The sequence below is a fragment of the Gopherus flavomarginatus genome, unplaced genomic scaffold, assembly GCF_025201925.1.
Source record: "Gopherus flavomarginatus isolate rGopFla2 unplaced genomic scaffold, rGopFla2.mat.asm mat_scaffold_83_arrow_ctg1, whole genome shotgun sequence".
Lineage (NCBI taxonomy): Eukaryota > Metazoa > Chordata > Testudines > Testudinidae > Gopherus > Gopherus flavomarginatus.
In genome coordinates this window covers 237901-252987 of record NW_026115164.1, presented here as the reverse complement: position 1 = coordinate 252987, position 15087 = coordinate 237901, and the positions used below count along the sequence as shown (strand labels likewise).

The following is a 15087-nucleotide window of genomic DNA, read 5'->3' as shown; positions in this document are numbered from 1 at the left end:
TGAGGGGAAGAGAGACAGAGAAGCAATGAGTACAGAGGACAAGTGTACAGGGGGTTCAGGTCCAGCTATTGTGGGGAACTTCCCTGGTTTATACATGACCCTGGTGCAATTGGCCAGAGAAAGGATCTCAGTCCCCACCCCCTTACCAGAGGCCTGCCTGACCCCAAGGATGCTCTTTCTACTCTCATATGTGGCAGAGTCCTCATAACCCCAACAAGGCTGGGCCCAGGAATCCTGCTGAGAAACCAATACTAGTCTGGTTGGGGAATTTGGTTTGAATGTATTATTAGTATTCTCTTCTGATTTCTGAATCAGTTCAGCTCAGTCTTTGTCCTCCAGGTGTGTTTCCAGCTGTTGAGTTATGGGGGAGAGAGGCCAAATCATGGTGTCTCTACCCTTCTTTCATATTTTCTTCCAGCTTGTTAGGAAGCTCCTTTGCTAGGATGTGAATCAAGCAGTGTCCATCCTCACAAGGCAGACTTGTACAAACCATATGATCATTATATGAGAGTGGTGAATATGGGGCTTCCAGGGTGCTGCTTTGAGCACAGCATGCCGCACCTGGGCTTCCATTGCAATGGAGACGTACCCTTAGAGTCCATCTCTCCTGGGATAAAGATGGCAGCAGGTCTGGCCTGGCTCATCTGACTTGGGCTCATGGACGTAAAGCTGAGGGGCTAAAAACTGTGGTGCAGATATTTGTGTTCACACTGAAGCCTGGGTTCAAAATCTCCCACCTCTCGTGGTGCCTCAGAGGTTGGGCTCAAGCCCATATGTCTGCACTGTAATTTTATAGAGGTTTGGAGGGAGTTTAGCAAGTTGAAATAGTAAAACTGCATTGAGGGGAGTGGACCACTGACCTATCAGCTCTTAACACCCAAACTTTTAGTAACTCTATTATCAGTGCCTGTGCATGTAATTTAAACCATAGGTCCATCTAGTTCTGAATCTTGTCTTCTATCAGTAGCCAGTGCCAGGTGCCCCAAAAGCCACTCCCCAAGGCACCACTGGGAATTGAATCCAGGATCTCCTCTTTACAGAACAGGTACTTTAACCACCTAAGCCATGGTACCTGCTGTTACTTAAAGCACCGTGTCTGCCCACACCTGACTGTCTGCCAATCCCCACTGGGTCCTGACAAATGTTGCTCGTGTTTGGCTTCTGTAAAGCAGAAGAGCAGGTGAAGTTTTGCTCCCAAGATGTGTGTGTGATTCTTTGGACAGATCTACACTACAAAATTAGGTTGGTGTAATTACGTTACTTAGGCTGGCAATGCAGTATATCAATCTAATCCCAGGGCAGATAGCGGCTCAGCTCTCAGAACTTTCTGGAACTATGAAAGGGGAGGGGCCCAGCCTCTGTAGCAGGAATGCAGGGCAGGTGAGTTCACAGTGGGCATTATGGGATACTGGTGGAGGCCAGTTATGGTGATATAATGAACAGCAGCATTTACACTGACAATTTGTCACTTTAAGTTTGCTGCACAAAGCTCTAGGCCTCTCATTGAGGTGGTTTTATTTTGTCACCAAAACAGGGCAGTTTTGTTGCCAGACATGGCATTGCAGTGTGTGCACCAGCCAAAAGCTGCTGACCAAGGGAGCGTTGTGTGTTTTTCACACACCTGAGCAATACAATGATGCTGAAATAACTTTGTAGTGCAGACCTGGCCAAAGAATCACACACACACACACACACAGAGCTTGCAAGGAAAAGCTGACCTGCTTCTCTGCTTTGGAGAATCCAAACACAAGCAAAGCTTGTCAGGCCCCAGTGGGGATGGTAGGGAGTCAGGTGGGGGCAGACACTGTATTTCAACCACAGGTGGGCACTGTGGCTTAGCTGGTTAAAGCCCCTGTCTTGTAAGGAGGAGATCCTGGGTTCAGCTCCCAGTGGTGCTTTGTTGATTAACTCTGGAGGCACCTGCTATTGGCTACTGCCAATGGACAAAACAAAGAGCTTGATGGGCCTTTGGTCTAGCCCAGTATGGCAGTTTAAATTATACTCACAGGCACTGATAACAGAATTACTGAAAGTTTGGGAGTTAAGAGCTGATAGGTCAGTGGTCCAGCCTGTCATAGATGAGCCCCTCCTTCTGGGACAGGGGCAGGTCTGGGCTCTCACACCAGTTGCTCATTGTGGCTGTCAGAATCTGTGAGCAGCTCATTTAGTTTGCACCAAGGGTTGAGCAATGCTTCATGCACCCTGAGAATGAAAATTCTAAACCACCCTTTGAAATAACGAATGCAGCAGGACGTGTTATTGTCACTGCCCCAAAGCAGATAGACAATGGAGAAATGCCACTGAGTCCAGTGTATTACTCCACTGGCATTTTTGCTTGCTAAACTCTCTCCCAACCTTGAGGGCTCCCAGAGCCCAATATTGAGCTTGAGCTGAGATGTCTACAGTGCAAATTTACCACCCCACGGCCAAAACCCTCAGGAGCCTGAGCTGGCACAGGACAGCCTTGGGTGTTTCATTGCAGTGTGGACATAGCCGAGCATTATGTCTACACTGCCATTAACACACCCAAAGTCACTATTCTCAAACCCTGAGTCAGTTGATTCAGGCTTGTGGGGATTGTGCTGCAGGGTTATAAAATTACAGTGTAGACACTTGAGCTTCAGCCCAGCCTCCGAGACCCCACAAGGAGTGAGGGTTTCCAAACCTGGGCTCCAGTCTGATCCCCAGGAGCCCAAATCAGATCATCCAGGTAAGCGGGATTTTATCACAGTATAGATGCCCTCTTAGGATATGTCTACATTGCAATGTAAGCCTAGGGTTAGCAGAAGTCATGTCAGCAGCCCCAGCACATAAACATATACCACGAGGAAAAGACCCACCCCCAAATAAGCTGGGCAGTGTCCTTATCCCTACGGTTTGTAGGTCCAGCAACCAAAAGTCCTTAAATATGAGCCCCCCCGTTACTCCACTCACAGCTGTTGTCCTTAGTCAGTGCAAGCCCAGAGGTGCCTCTGTAGAGTTCACCTGCCATCCTGAGTGGAAAAGAGGGAAAATAAGAAGGCACTGTACATCACTGTCTTGTCTAGGAACTCACTCATCCCTCCACTGCCACCCTGTCCTAAAGTTGATTTAACACCTAAATTTTAGTATTGGGACCCCAGCCCACTTGGTCCTGGAACCCTTGTCCCCTGCCTACCAAGTGCTATTGAATTGAGGGTGAGTCCCTCAATCGAGGTCTGCCAAGCACAGCTGTGCTGCCCTTGATTCACACAACAAGGATAACAACTCTTTCTTTCTCCTGTCCCAATAACAAGGAGACTGGGAATCCAACACGAGCCAAAAGTGATCATTTTGGCAAGCAATGCAACATATTTCCAACACACTGTAAAATCCACATGCAGACTCATACATGAAACCTTGCAAGAAAATCTTCCTGAGGGAGTCTGAAGCACCTGCTGCTGGAGGGAAGGAGGGAGCCGTGGTTTGGGATTGAGGGGCACTGGGAATAGGAGGGGCCTGTGCATTGGGATTGAGGGGCACTGGAAATAGGAGGGGGCTGTGGGTTGGGATAGAGGAGAAGGGTGAAGAGGAGTAGGCTCTGGTTGGGAGTGAGGAGCAGTGTGCATAGGAGGGGCAGTGGATTGGGACTGAGGGTCACTGGGAGTAGAGGGGACATGGGTTTAGGCTGAAGAGCATCATCATTTGGGGATCCAGCAGGATAAAGGAAGGCCGCAGGTGATTCTAATTCCTTAGAGATATTCTGTTTTGTTTTCTGTGTGTGCGTGTGCATGCAGGGGAGGAACATGCTGTGTGCCAAGAGGCCTTTATTCCTCCAGGCTGCAAGGACAGTGAGGATGTTAGGAAGTTGCCCCTTCAAACCCACACACACAAAGGCCCTTCTTAGGAAAGGCACAGTCTTGAAGAGAAAAAGTAACACCAAAGAGGACATCAGAAGAACAATGTTTAAAGATATAGTGAGTAGTTTATTACCTGACCAGGGACTTGAACCCTGGACCCTCAGATTAAAAGTCTGACACTCTACCAGCTGAGTTAGCCAGGTACACAGTAAAAAAGTACAAGTTATGCAGAGGAGAAACTGGTCAAGAAAAAGGGAAATGGATACAATATGGGAAACCTGCTGCTCTGTCTCTCTTCCCAGTCCTGGCTTGGCCTGGTATTAGTGCAGGTTAAAAAGACAGGGAAATATTGGCATCTATCAGCCTTTCATAGCTGTACAAGACTCAGGCACAGTACAGAGGTGCCCATCTGCAAGTGCCGAATGGTTGGATTGGCTAATGCAGCTTGTAAACGTGCAAGGCACACTGGGATATACAGCCAAGTATCCATCACATCATTATTTCAGAGGGATAATGATGGGAAGGTTCACAATTGACTCAGTAGTTGCATACAAAGGTGCACATTTGGCGGTTACATTGGGAAATTCTGGCTCCTTCTCAGGCTCAGGTTGGCTACCTCGGTCTAGATGTAGAAGTTACAACATTGAAACTTGAAAGAGGGACCAATTTCCCCATCATTTCCCACCTTTACATCCAAACATGATGACTTTCTGAATGAACCTGCCTCGTTCAGCCAGAAGATCTTGGGGTGGGTGTAGGAGTCACTGGATAAAATTCTCTGCACTCTGTTCTGAATCAGGTCAGAGCAGAGGTACCTAGTGATCTAGTCTGGCTGTAAAATCTAAATATCAACCCCAAATATGGTGTGAAATTAATCCTCAGGAATGGCTGTTCCCCACCCAGACCCAGCAAAGGGCTTTCCAAGGAAGGGGGCTGTTGAGGAAGGAAAGAAGAAAGATATCCTTCCCTCCCTGCAGGAACTGGGCTCTTCACTTTGGACAGAAAGGAGGGGAAGGAAATGGCCACATGAGGGCAGCAGAACTAAAGAAATGAAACACAACAGGCTTCTGTGCACATTGATTCTGCACAGTGAAGGAACCTGACTCCTGTATCATGAAAAGCCAAAAAGCCAGCGTGTCTCGTCCACTTCTCCCTTGCCACTTGGGCGGAGGTGGGAAGGGAGAGAAATGTTCCCGGCTGAAGGTTTTGTGCTCGGCTTTGAGGATTAATCCCAAGCCTCTAGTATGGCTGCCGGGAGATGGGCTTTTGCAGCGCGGCCCTAACACTCTTCCAGCCAGCAGGTGAACCCACAGTGTCCGAGAGGGAGCCTTCGGGGCGGTAAAGGGGAACATCACGGCTCCCAGCAGACCTTGAGGAGCCCATGAGGGGCCTTCAGTGGCATCCCTGGGGGAGCATAAACCCCCCTCCTTTCGATTAACAGCTGAACTCACTGACCCATGATACCACAGAGACACCTACCAGCAGCTGGTTTGCCAGAGTCGCTGCCCAGCACCCTGCAACTCTTCCTGCCAGTGCCAGAGCTCACCAGGCACTAGCCTGGAGCCAGGGCCGCTAGGTGCTGCTGAGGAGAAGCCAGCAGAGTGACACAGCGTCTGTGGATTAATAGAGGTAGATTAATCAAAACCCTCTTCTGCCAGCACCAGGTCTCCTTCTTCCTACACTGGGCCTTCAAGCGAGGGGGCGGCTGGCACAGCCCCAAGAGTCTAACCTGTGAGGCAGGAGGCGGCTGATGCCTGCAGCCTGCTGGGGAGCTCCCAGAAGTTATTAAGGGACAGAGACTCAATGCCCTTAGTAACAAGGGTTTGGGGTTCATCAAGGCCAGTAAGGGGGTCACTATGTCAGCCCTGTAACCCTGGGTGTCAGGTCACCATGCAGCTTTGATCTAGAGCTCAGATCTCAACAACCGACCAGCATCGTGTCTGCCCACACCTGACTGTCTGCCAATCCCCACTGGGCCCTGACAAACGTTGCTCGTGTTTGGGTTCTGTAAAGCAGAGGAGCAGGTGAAGTTTTGCTCCCAAGGTGTGTGTGGGATTCTTTGGACAGGTCTAACTACAAAATTAGGTTGGTGTAATTACGTTACTTAGGCTGGCAATGCAGTATATCAACCTAATCCCAGGGCAGATAGCGGCTCAGCTGTCAGAACTTTCTGGAGCTATGAAAGTGGAGGGGCCCAGCCTCTGTAGCAGGAATGCAGGGCAGGTGAGTTCACGGTGGGCATTATGGGATACTGGTGGAGGCCAGTTATGGTGATATAATGAACAGCAGCATTTACACTGACAATTTGTCACTTTAAGTTTGCTGCACAAAGCTCTAGGCCTCTCGTCGAGGTGGTTTTATTTTGTCACCAAAACAGGGCAGTTTTGTCACCAGACGTGGCATTGCAGTGTGTGCACCAGCCAAAAGCTGCTGAACGAGGGAGTGTTGTGTGTTTTTCACACACTTGAGCAATATAATGATGCTGAAATAACTTTGTAGTGCAGACCTGGCCAAAGATTCACACACACACAGCTTGCAAGGAAAAGCTGACCTGCTTCTCTGCTTTGCAGAATCCAAACACAAGCAAAGCTTTTCAGGCCCAAGTGAGGATAGCAGGGAGTCAGGTGTGGGCAGACACTGTAGTTAAGCCACAGGTGGGCACCATGGCTTAACTGGTTAAAGTCCCTGTCTTGTAAACAGGAGATCCTGGGTTCAACTCCCAGTGGTGCCTTGTTGATTAACTCTTGGGGCACCCACCTGGTATTGGCTGCAGTCAGTGGACAAAACACAGAGCTACATGGGCCTTTGGTCCAGCCCAGGATGGCAGTTTTAATTATACTCACAGGCACTGATAACAGAATTACTGAAAGTTTGCGAGTTAAGAGCTGATAGGTCAGTGGTCTAGCCTCTCACAGATGACCCCCCTCCCTTTGGGACAGGGGCAGATCTGGGCTCTCACACCAATTGCTCATTGTAGCTTCCAGAATCTGTAAGCAGCTCATTTAGTTTGCACCAAGGGTTGAGCCCTGCTTCATGCACCGTGTGTGAGAATGAAAATCCTAAACCACCCTTTGAAATAACAAATGCAGCAGGACGTGTTATTGTCCCTGCCCCAAAGCAGACAGACCAATGGAGAAATGCCATTGAGTCCAGGGTATTACTCCACTGCCATTTTACATTTTTTGCTTGCTAAACTCCCTCCCAACCTTGAGGGCTCCCAGAGCCCAATATTGAGCTTGAGCTGAGATGTCTACAGTGCAAATTTACCACCCCACGGCCAAAGCCTTGGGAGCCCAGCCTCCGAGACCCCACGAGGGGTGAGGGTTTCCAAGCCTGGGCTCCAGTTCCATTCCCAGGAGCCCAAATCAGATCATCCAGGCCAGCGGGATTTTATCACAGTATAGATGCCCTCTTAGGATATGTCTACATTGCAATGTAAGCCCAAGGTTAGCAGAAATCATGTCAGCAGCCCCAACACATAAACATAAACCACAAGGAAAAGACCCACCCCCAAATAAGCTGGGCAGTGTCCTTTTCCCTATGGTTTGTAAATCCAGCAACCAAAAGTCCTTAAACATGAGCCCCCCCCGGCACCCCACTCACAGCGGTTGTCCTTAGTCAGTGCAAGCCCAGAGGTGCCTCTGTAGAGTTCACCTGCCATCCTGAGTGGAAAATGGGGAAAATAAGAAGGCACCGTACTCACTGTGTTGTCTAGGAACTCACTCATCCCTCCACTGCCACCCTGTCCTAAAGTTGGTTTAACACCTAAATTTTAGTATTGGGACCCCAGCCCACTTGGCCTTAGAACCCTTGTCCCCTGCCTAGCAAGTGCTATTGAATTGAAATTGAGTCCCTCAGTCGGGGTCTGCCAAGCACAGTTGTGCTGCCCTTGATTCACACAACAAGGACAACAACCTTTATTTCTCCTGTCCCAATAACAAGGAGACTGGGAATCCAACAAAAGCCAAAAGTGATCATTTTGGCAAGCAACGCAACATATTTCCAACGAACTGTAAAATCCACATGCGGACTCATACACGAAACCTTGCAAGAAAATCTTCCTGAGGGAGTCTGAGGCACCTGCTGCTGGAGGGAAGGAGGGAGCAGTGGTTTGGGATTGAGGGGCACTGGGAATAGGAGGGGCCTGTGGGTTGGGACAGAGAAGAAGGGTGAAGAGGAGTAGGTTCTGGTTGGGAGTGAGGAGCAATATGCACAGGAGGGGCACTGGATTGGGACTGAGGGGCACTGAGAGTAGAGGGGACATGGGTTTAGGCTGAAGAGCATCATCATTTGGGGATCCAGCAGGATAAAGGAAGGCAGCAGGTGATTCTAATTCCTTAGGGATAGTCTGTTGTGTTTTCTGTGTGTGCATGTGCATGCAGGGGAGGAACATGCTGTATGCCCAGAGGCCTTTATTCCTCCAGGCTGCAAGGACAGAGAGGATGTCAGGAAGTTGCCCCTTCAAACCCCTACACACAAAGGCCCCTCTTAGGAAAGGCACAGTCTTGAAGACAAAAAGTAACACCAAAGAGGACATCAGAAGAACAATTTTTAAAGGTATAATGAGTAGTTTATTATCTGACCAGGGTCTTGAACCCTGGACCATCAGATTAAAAGTCTGACACTCTACCAGCTGAGTTAGCCAGGCTCACAGCAAAAGAAGTACAAGTTATGCAGAGGAGAAACTAGTCAAGAAAAAGGGAAATGGATACAATATGGGAAACCTGCTGCTCTGTCTCTCTTCCCAGCCCTGGCCTGGCCTGGTATTAGTGCAGGTTAAAAAGACAGGGAAATATTGGTATCTACCAGCCTTTCATAGCTGTACAAGACTCAGGCACAGAACAGAGGTGCCCAGCTGCAAGTGCCGAATGGTTGGATTGGCTAATGCAGCCTATAGACGTGCAGGGCATGTTGGGATATTGAGCCAAGTGTCCATGACCTTCATTATTTCAAAGAGATAATGATAATGGTGGGAAGGTTCACAATTGACTCAGTAGTTGCATACAAAGGTGAACGTTTGGCAGTTACACTGGGAAATTCTGGCTCCTTCTCAGGCTCAGATTGGCCACCCCGGTCTAGGTGTAGAAGTTACAACATTGAAACTTGAAAAAGGGGCCAATTTCCCCATCATTTCCCACCTTCACATCCAAACACGTTGACTTTCTGAATGAACCCGCCTCGTTCAGCCAGAAGATCTTGGGGTGGGTGTAGGAGTCACTGGGTAAAATTCTCTGCACTCTGTTCTGGATCAGGTCAGAGCAGAGGTACCTAGTGATCTAGTCTGGCTGTAAAATCTATATATCAACCCCAATTATGGTGTGAAATTAATCCTCAGGAATGGCTGTTCCCCACCCAGACCCCAGCAAAGGGCTCTCCAAGGAAGGGGGCTGTTGAGGAAGGAAAGAAGAAAGATGTCCTTCTCTCCCTGGAGGAACTGGGCTCTGTGCTTTGGACAGAAAGGAGGGGAAGGAAATGGCCACATGATGGCAGTGGAACCTAAGAAATGAAACACAACAGGCTTCTGTGCACATTGATTCTGCACAGTGAAGGAACCTGACTCCTGTATCATGAAAAGCCGAAAAGCCATTTCTTTGTGTGACAGGGGGAAAAGAGTTCCAATAATTACTGCCCATTTACTTTTGAATTATTTTACATTATAAAGAAAATTGTAACAAAATTAGTCTGAACTTGAGCTGCCTGTTATTAAAAGCCTGTTCCCCAATTCAGTTCCAACTGCCCTGCTAGAAACACCCCCAGGTCCCTGCTCACCCCAGGAAGAGGAAAAAGAGAACCCCCCACTGGGCACTGCCCTTGGCTCCAGGCTGCTGTCCCAGGGTGTGTGTGGGGACTGATTGTTTGCTGCTGAGGAGGGAGCCAGTACAGGGCTCTGGTGCTCTGCTCCTAGCATCTGCCCAGCCCAGGCTGTCCTCTGCCTCAGATGCTGCTCCAAGCCTACTCTAGAGTCAAACAAGCAGGGCTCCCAGGGGAACAGAGGCTGGGACAGGGCAGCAGCCTGGTTTGGGATGAGAAGATGCTAGGAGTTCTCGTTCCCTGAGAACTGGCCTGGCTCGCTTCTCAATAGCAAACAAACCAATTCCACATCCCCTCCCCAGAAAAATCAGCCTGAAGCCAAGGGCAGCAGGGGACGATTGCCTTTAGTTCCCACCAAGGCAAGAGAGAACCCAGGGCCTTTCTAGCAGAGCTTATGGAACTGACGTGGGGAAACCAGCCTTTAATAACAGGCAGCTCAAGTTGAAACTAAGTGTTTTTAATGATTTCTACAACATTAAATAACCCTGCAATCATAGTGTCATCATCCGTAAAATTGCTTCAGCCTTACAGGTTCTCAAGTACGAACCTAAACCTCTCTTCAAATCCAAGGAAGTGGAGATCAGTCAATCTTCAGAGTCATCCCACATAAAATAATCATGTTGTGGTACATAGTGGCCCCATCATGTGGCCATCGCCTTTCCCTCCTCTCTGTTAAAAGTTTTAGTATTTTGCACAGAAACTTTCTTCCCTCAGGAGAGACCTGGGAACCAGGGCTGCCAGCCAGACAAACACCTTTAAGAGGAAGTGTAACCTGTCAAAAAATGATCTCTCTCCTTCAGTTCAGTGACACCCTGAAACGTTACTTATCAGGGCAGAGCCGGAGGATTGAAAGCATCTACATCAAGCCTCTGTGTAGCTAACAGGAAGGAACACAGACACTCCCTTGTATCTGAAGAGATGTTTAGTTTTACCCTTGGTAAACTACAAGGCTAAAGGGAAAGGTGATGGTGGTGTCATATATAAAGAGTGAAACATGAAACAATCATCATAGTTATGCCCGTAGCAACTGTAAATATTTCTAAATTCATCTTATTATCATCAGTGTATTATTTTCTCTGTCATCTAGACATTGACTAGACCTTGACCAAGAAATTTGGGTCTTGACAAAATAATCAGCTACCTCTCATTAATGTAATGGACTTGACACACACTCGGGTGCCTCCACACAGGTTCAAGTACTAACAACAGTGGCACCTTACAGCCATAGCTTTTAATCAGGGCAATACATTGATACAAATTCCTGTTAAATCATTTCTCAGCCAGAGTCCATCTCCCACATTCTTTAAGACACTGGGTCACCATGTGGACGTTTCATTTCCCGCCTCAGTTTCACATAGAGACACAATTTCCTTTGCACAGATCCAATAACAATAAAACCTCCCTGTGTCTCTGGTCTGAGCCAGGGCACTTGATTCCAGTGAACCCTTCTCTCCTGCAATGGTGATGGTCAGACAGAGGGGACGTGACCACCTTCACCGCTGACAGTGAGATATTGGCTCGGCTCTTTCTTTCTGCTGCTGTTGTTAGTCCATGAAACATCAGGGATGGAATGCAAGGCTGAGCTCACACACCAACCCCTGAAACATTTTAGTGCCCCAGAGAAATCCTGCCCCAGGCTATTGGAATGATATGGTGGAGATTCGAATAGGAAAGGGACTGTCTGAATTGTCAGTGTGGGGAATGAACAACAATCTATAGCAATATCATTAGCCACAAACACACTAATCATGCTCCAGCTGGAAGGGAAATGGGCAGGAACTCTTGCTGTTCACCATGGGCACAATTACACTAATGCACAGCCGTGAGTGTGCTGGGGGAGCTGGTCTGAGCCATTTGAAGTGACAATTCTGTGAGAACAGGTTCATCATGTAGGGCAGCAGCTGTATATCAAGTAGTTGTGGCTGAGTGGTTAAGGTGGTGGACTAGAGATCCATTGGAGTCTCCCCACACAGGTTTGAATCCTGCCAACTGTGAAAGCATTAGTGTGTTGTCATTGATGCTGTCTTAGTGCCTGAGCATCCATGGAGCCAGATCTGGTCTCCTTCTGAGGCTGGCTATGCTTAAATTATTGCTGTAGCACTGTGGAGTAGACAGTTGCTACAGTGAGGAGAGGGGTTTTCCATCCCTGTAATAGCTGCATTGGCAAAACAATTTTTCCTTCCATTTAGCACTATCTAACCATGGCTTAGGTCAGCTTAATTATACTGGTTCTGGGGGGTTTCACACCCTGAACGACATACTTGTTAGAGGGTTTATCCCATCACCCTCCCATTCCCTGGTCCTTCTCACGTGACCAGAGAGCAGCAATTCATGAAGCTCAAAGGTGCAAACAATTCAATGTTTATTGGGGTAAACTTCCAGCAAGCAATGATTCCAGTTTCCTTCCTCAGCATCCCCCTTCCCAGCTCTGACACCATAGAGGCTTGCCTGTGACCCCTTTCCCCTGCCCTGATCCTATTCCCCCCCTTAGCAAAACATAATTCCAATTCCCCTACCTCAATTCCCATTCGCATTCCCCCACTTACTTCCTGATTGACTGCAGACTATATAGTAAAACTTGAGTTCTGCTTAGCTCTATCTTAACCAATCATTTTACTGACCAATCCTAACATAGTGTAACATGATTATCTAACCAATTATACCCCACTACCTTAATTGGTTTACACAAAACAAATTAATTATACAGCAGACAGAAACAGTTACAGAACCAGACAGAGATTATGCAGACAAGCAATAGAAAAGTGGGGACTACAGTGACAGAATAGCAAGGAAATGAGGATTTCACACCCCAGCTGTTGGTAAGTGAGTTGTTCCCAGACAGGATGCTATCATAGAAGAGGTGTTGGGTGCTGGTTGCTTAACTGTCTGGTGCACAGGGGAGGATTTTGAGGTTCACCATTACTCTCTCAGAATGCCAGCACCCATCTTTTGTTCACTTTAAAAGTGAACAGGGAGATTCCAACACTACAGAACTCATGGAGCTCCAGGAAACATGTAAATTTAGGTCCAAGTGAGTGTGTCTAAAAATCAGCTGTGCTGTAGAAGGTCTCTAGAAGTTGAAAGAGATGTGCCATCTTGACCTCCCTAAAGAGTTCCTCAGCTATTAATGGAAACTAGGGTTGATAAGTCACATTCTTTGTAATATCAGGATGGTGGACTGGTCTAAAGTGCTAGTTATAAGTTTCGTTTTTTCCAATCCATTGGGTGTTCTGGTCTCTGCATGGAGACGTGGTTTCAAATCCCACTCCTGACATGACCATTTAATTCTATCTGCAGAAAATGGCCTCACTTTAATCTCCTTTACAACAATAATACACCATTTCCTTAGCTTTTCTCTTCCAGTTGTTGTGAGAGAAGTTCCAAACCAGGGGGAAACAGGGCCTGTTCTCTCGACCCATCAGTTTTTGTCTTCCTTCATTCCAAGCCATTTCCTGAGATACATCCATATTTCCCACACTTTTATGAAACTTTAGGGTCATCATTTAATTGCCACACAACTGTACTTCTGAAGTGAAGTGAAACACAATATTTTTTGGATATTCTTGCAGAAGAGTTTTGTTTTCTGACCTGGAATTGAACAGGGGCTACCCGAGGGGGACAATGCTGCTCCCTTTTATTTGCTCGTCCAAAAAACATAAGTTTGTGGTGCCCTTTGTTTCCTTGTTCTTCAAACACCTGTCGGGGTGGCCAAGGGAGACTTGGCCCTGACTCTCAGGGTCCCTCCCTGCCCTACCTTTCTATATGATTCTGTTGTGTGGGTTTGCGCTGTGTCATTGTTCTACGCTGAGCTGTTTTGCACAGTGTCACTTTGCACTCTGATGCATTGTTTCGTGTTGTATGGTTTTTGCACTGGCTTGTGTTGCGTTGGTTTGAGCTGAGCTCTTTTGCAGTGCGTCATTTTGCCCCATGGGACGTTCATTTTCATGGTGATGAATTGTCGGCCTTTGCACTCCTACGTGTTGTCACTTTGTGCTGTGGAATGTCAGTTCACGCTGAATTGTTAGATGTTAGATTGGAGTGTTTCCACTTTTGTTGTTGTTTATATTGTATTGCGATGGCATCGAATTTTAGAGCTGTACGGCTGCAAGCGCCCTGGAGAGGTCATGAAATCCAGCCCTCTCTGCTGAAGCAGAGCCAAGCAGAGACGATGCATTGGGGGCATGTGGGACCAAGTGCCCAGAGCAGCCGGCCCAGGCAGGGAGCAGAAGGAGGGAACCAGAGCCAGAGCAGATTGTCTATGGGACCAAGTATATGCAGAGTATCCTTGACAGAGGTTTGTTCAACCTGTTCCTAAAAGCCTCCTAGGACAGAGACTCCACAGACACCCTTGGGAGCCTATTCCAGAGCTTAACTACCCTCAGAGTTAGAAAGCTGTTCCCAGTATCTAACGTGAATCTCCCTGGCTGCAGATTAAGTCCATTACTTCTTGTCCTACCATCGGTGGACATGGAGACCAATTGATCATTGTCCTATTTATAAAGACCAAACTTTTCCCTCTGCAATCATCTGTTAACTAGTTATTATCCCCTCTTCTTGCCTGGGTACAATGGAAGAGGAGAAAATACTCTCTTAACATAGGATGCAAATGTCAGTTTGTTCTCTCTTCATGTTTTAGTGAAACTCAGAGAGAAGAAGAAACATGACCTGCCAAAGAGCACAGAGAGTTTGTTTCAGCTGGATCTGTGGCTATTAGCAGAAGAGTGACACCTAAGGGCTGTCGCTACCACCCACCATTGTGCTTGAATTTATGATGGTGGGATTGAGAGCATCATGCTCTACCAACAGAGCTAGCTAGATTTAAAGTCAGTCAACTGCCCAGTCGCCGTGTAGAAGGTGCCCTATAAGAACATAAGAACGGCCATACCGGGCCAGACCAAAGGTCCATCTAGCCCAGTATCTGTCTACCGACAGTGGCCAATGCCAGGTGCCCCAGAGGGAGTGAAGCTAACAGGCAGTGATCAAGTGATCTCTCTCCTGCCATCCATCTCCATCCTCTGATGAACAGAGGCTAGGGACACCATTTTTTACCCTTCCTGGCTAATAGCCATTTATGGACCTAGCTACCATGAATTTATCCAGTTCCCTTTTAAACATTGTTATAGTCCCAGCCTTCACAACCTCCTCAGGTAAGGAGTTTCACAAGTTGACTGTGCGCTGTGTGAAGAAGAACTTCCTTTTATTTGTTTTAAACCTGCTTCCTATTCATTTCATTTGGTGACCCCTAGTTCTTGTATTATGGGAATAAGTAAATAACTTTTCCTTATCTACTTTCTCAACATCACTCATGACTTTATATACCTCTATCATATCCCCCCTTAGTCTTCTATTTTCCAAGCTGAAGAGGCCTAGCCTCTTTAATCTCTCCTCATATGGGACCCTCTCCAACCCCCTAATCATTTTAGTTGCCCTTTTCTGAACCTTTTCTAGTGCTAGAATA

General features: G+C 47.5%; 3 non-coding genes across 3 annotated transcripts; 1 reads left to right on the top strand and 2 right to left on the bottom strand.

Moving 5' to 3' along the window:
• Positions 1 to 3948: 3948 nt before the first annotated feature.
• TRNAK-UUU (transfer RNA lysine (anticodon UUU)) lies at positions 3949 to 4021 on the bottom strand. The gene has a single exon. It is a non-coding gene; the product is annotated as a tRNA-Lys (tRNA).
• A 2454-nt stretch (positions 4022 to 6475) lies between these two features.
• Positions 6476 to 6549, top strand: TRNAT-UGU (transfer RNA threonine (anticodon UGU)). The gene has a single exon. It is a non-coding gene; the product is annotated as a tRNA-Thr (tRNA).
• Positions 6550 to 8393: 1844 nt separating this feature from the next.
• On the bottom strand, positions 8394 to 8466 carry TRNAK-UUU (transfer RNA lysine (anticodon UUU)). Its single transcript has one exon. It is a non-coding gene; the product is annotated as a tRNA-Lys (tRNA).
• Between the last annotated feature and the right edge of the window lie 6621 nt (positions 8467 to 15087).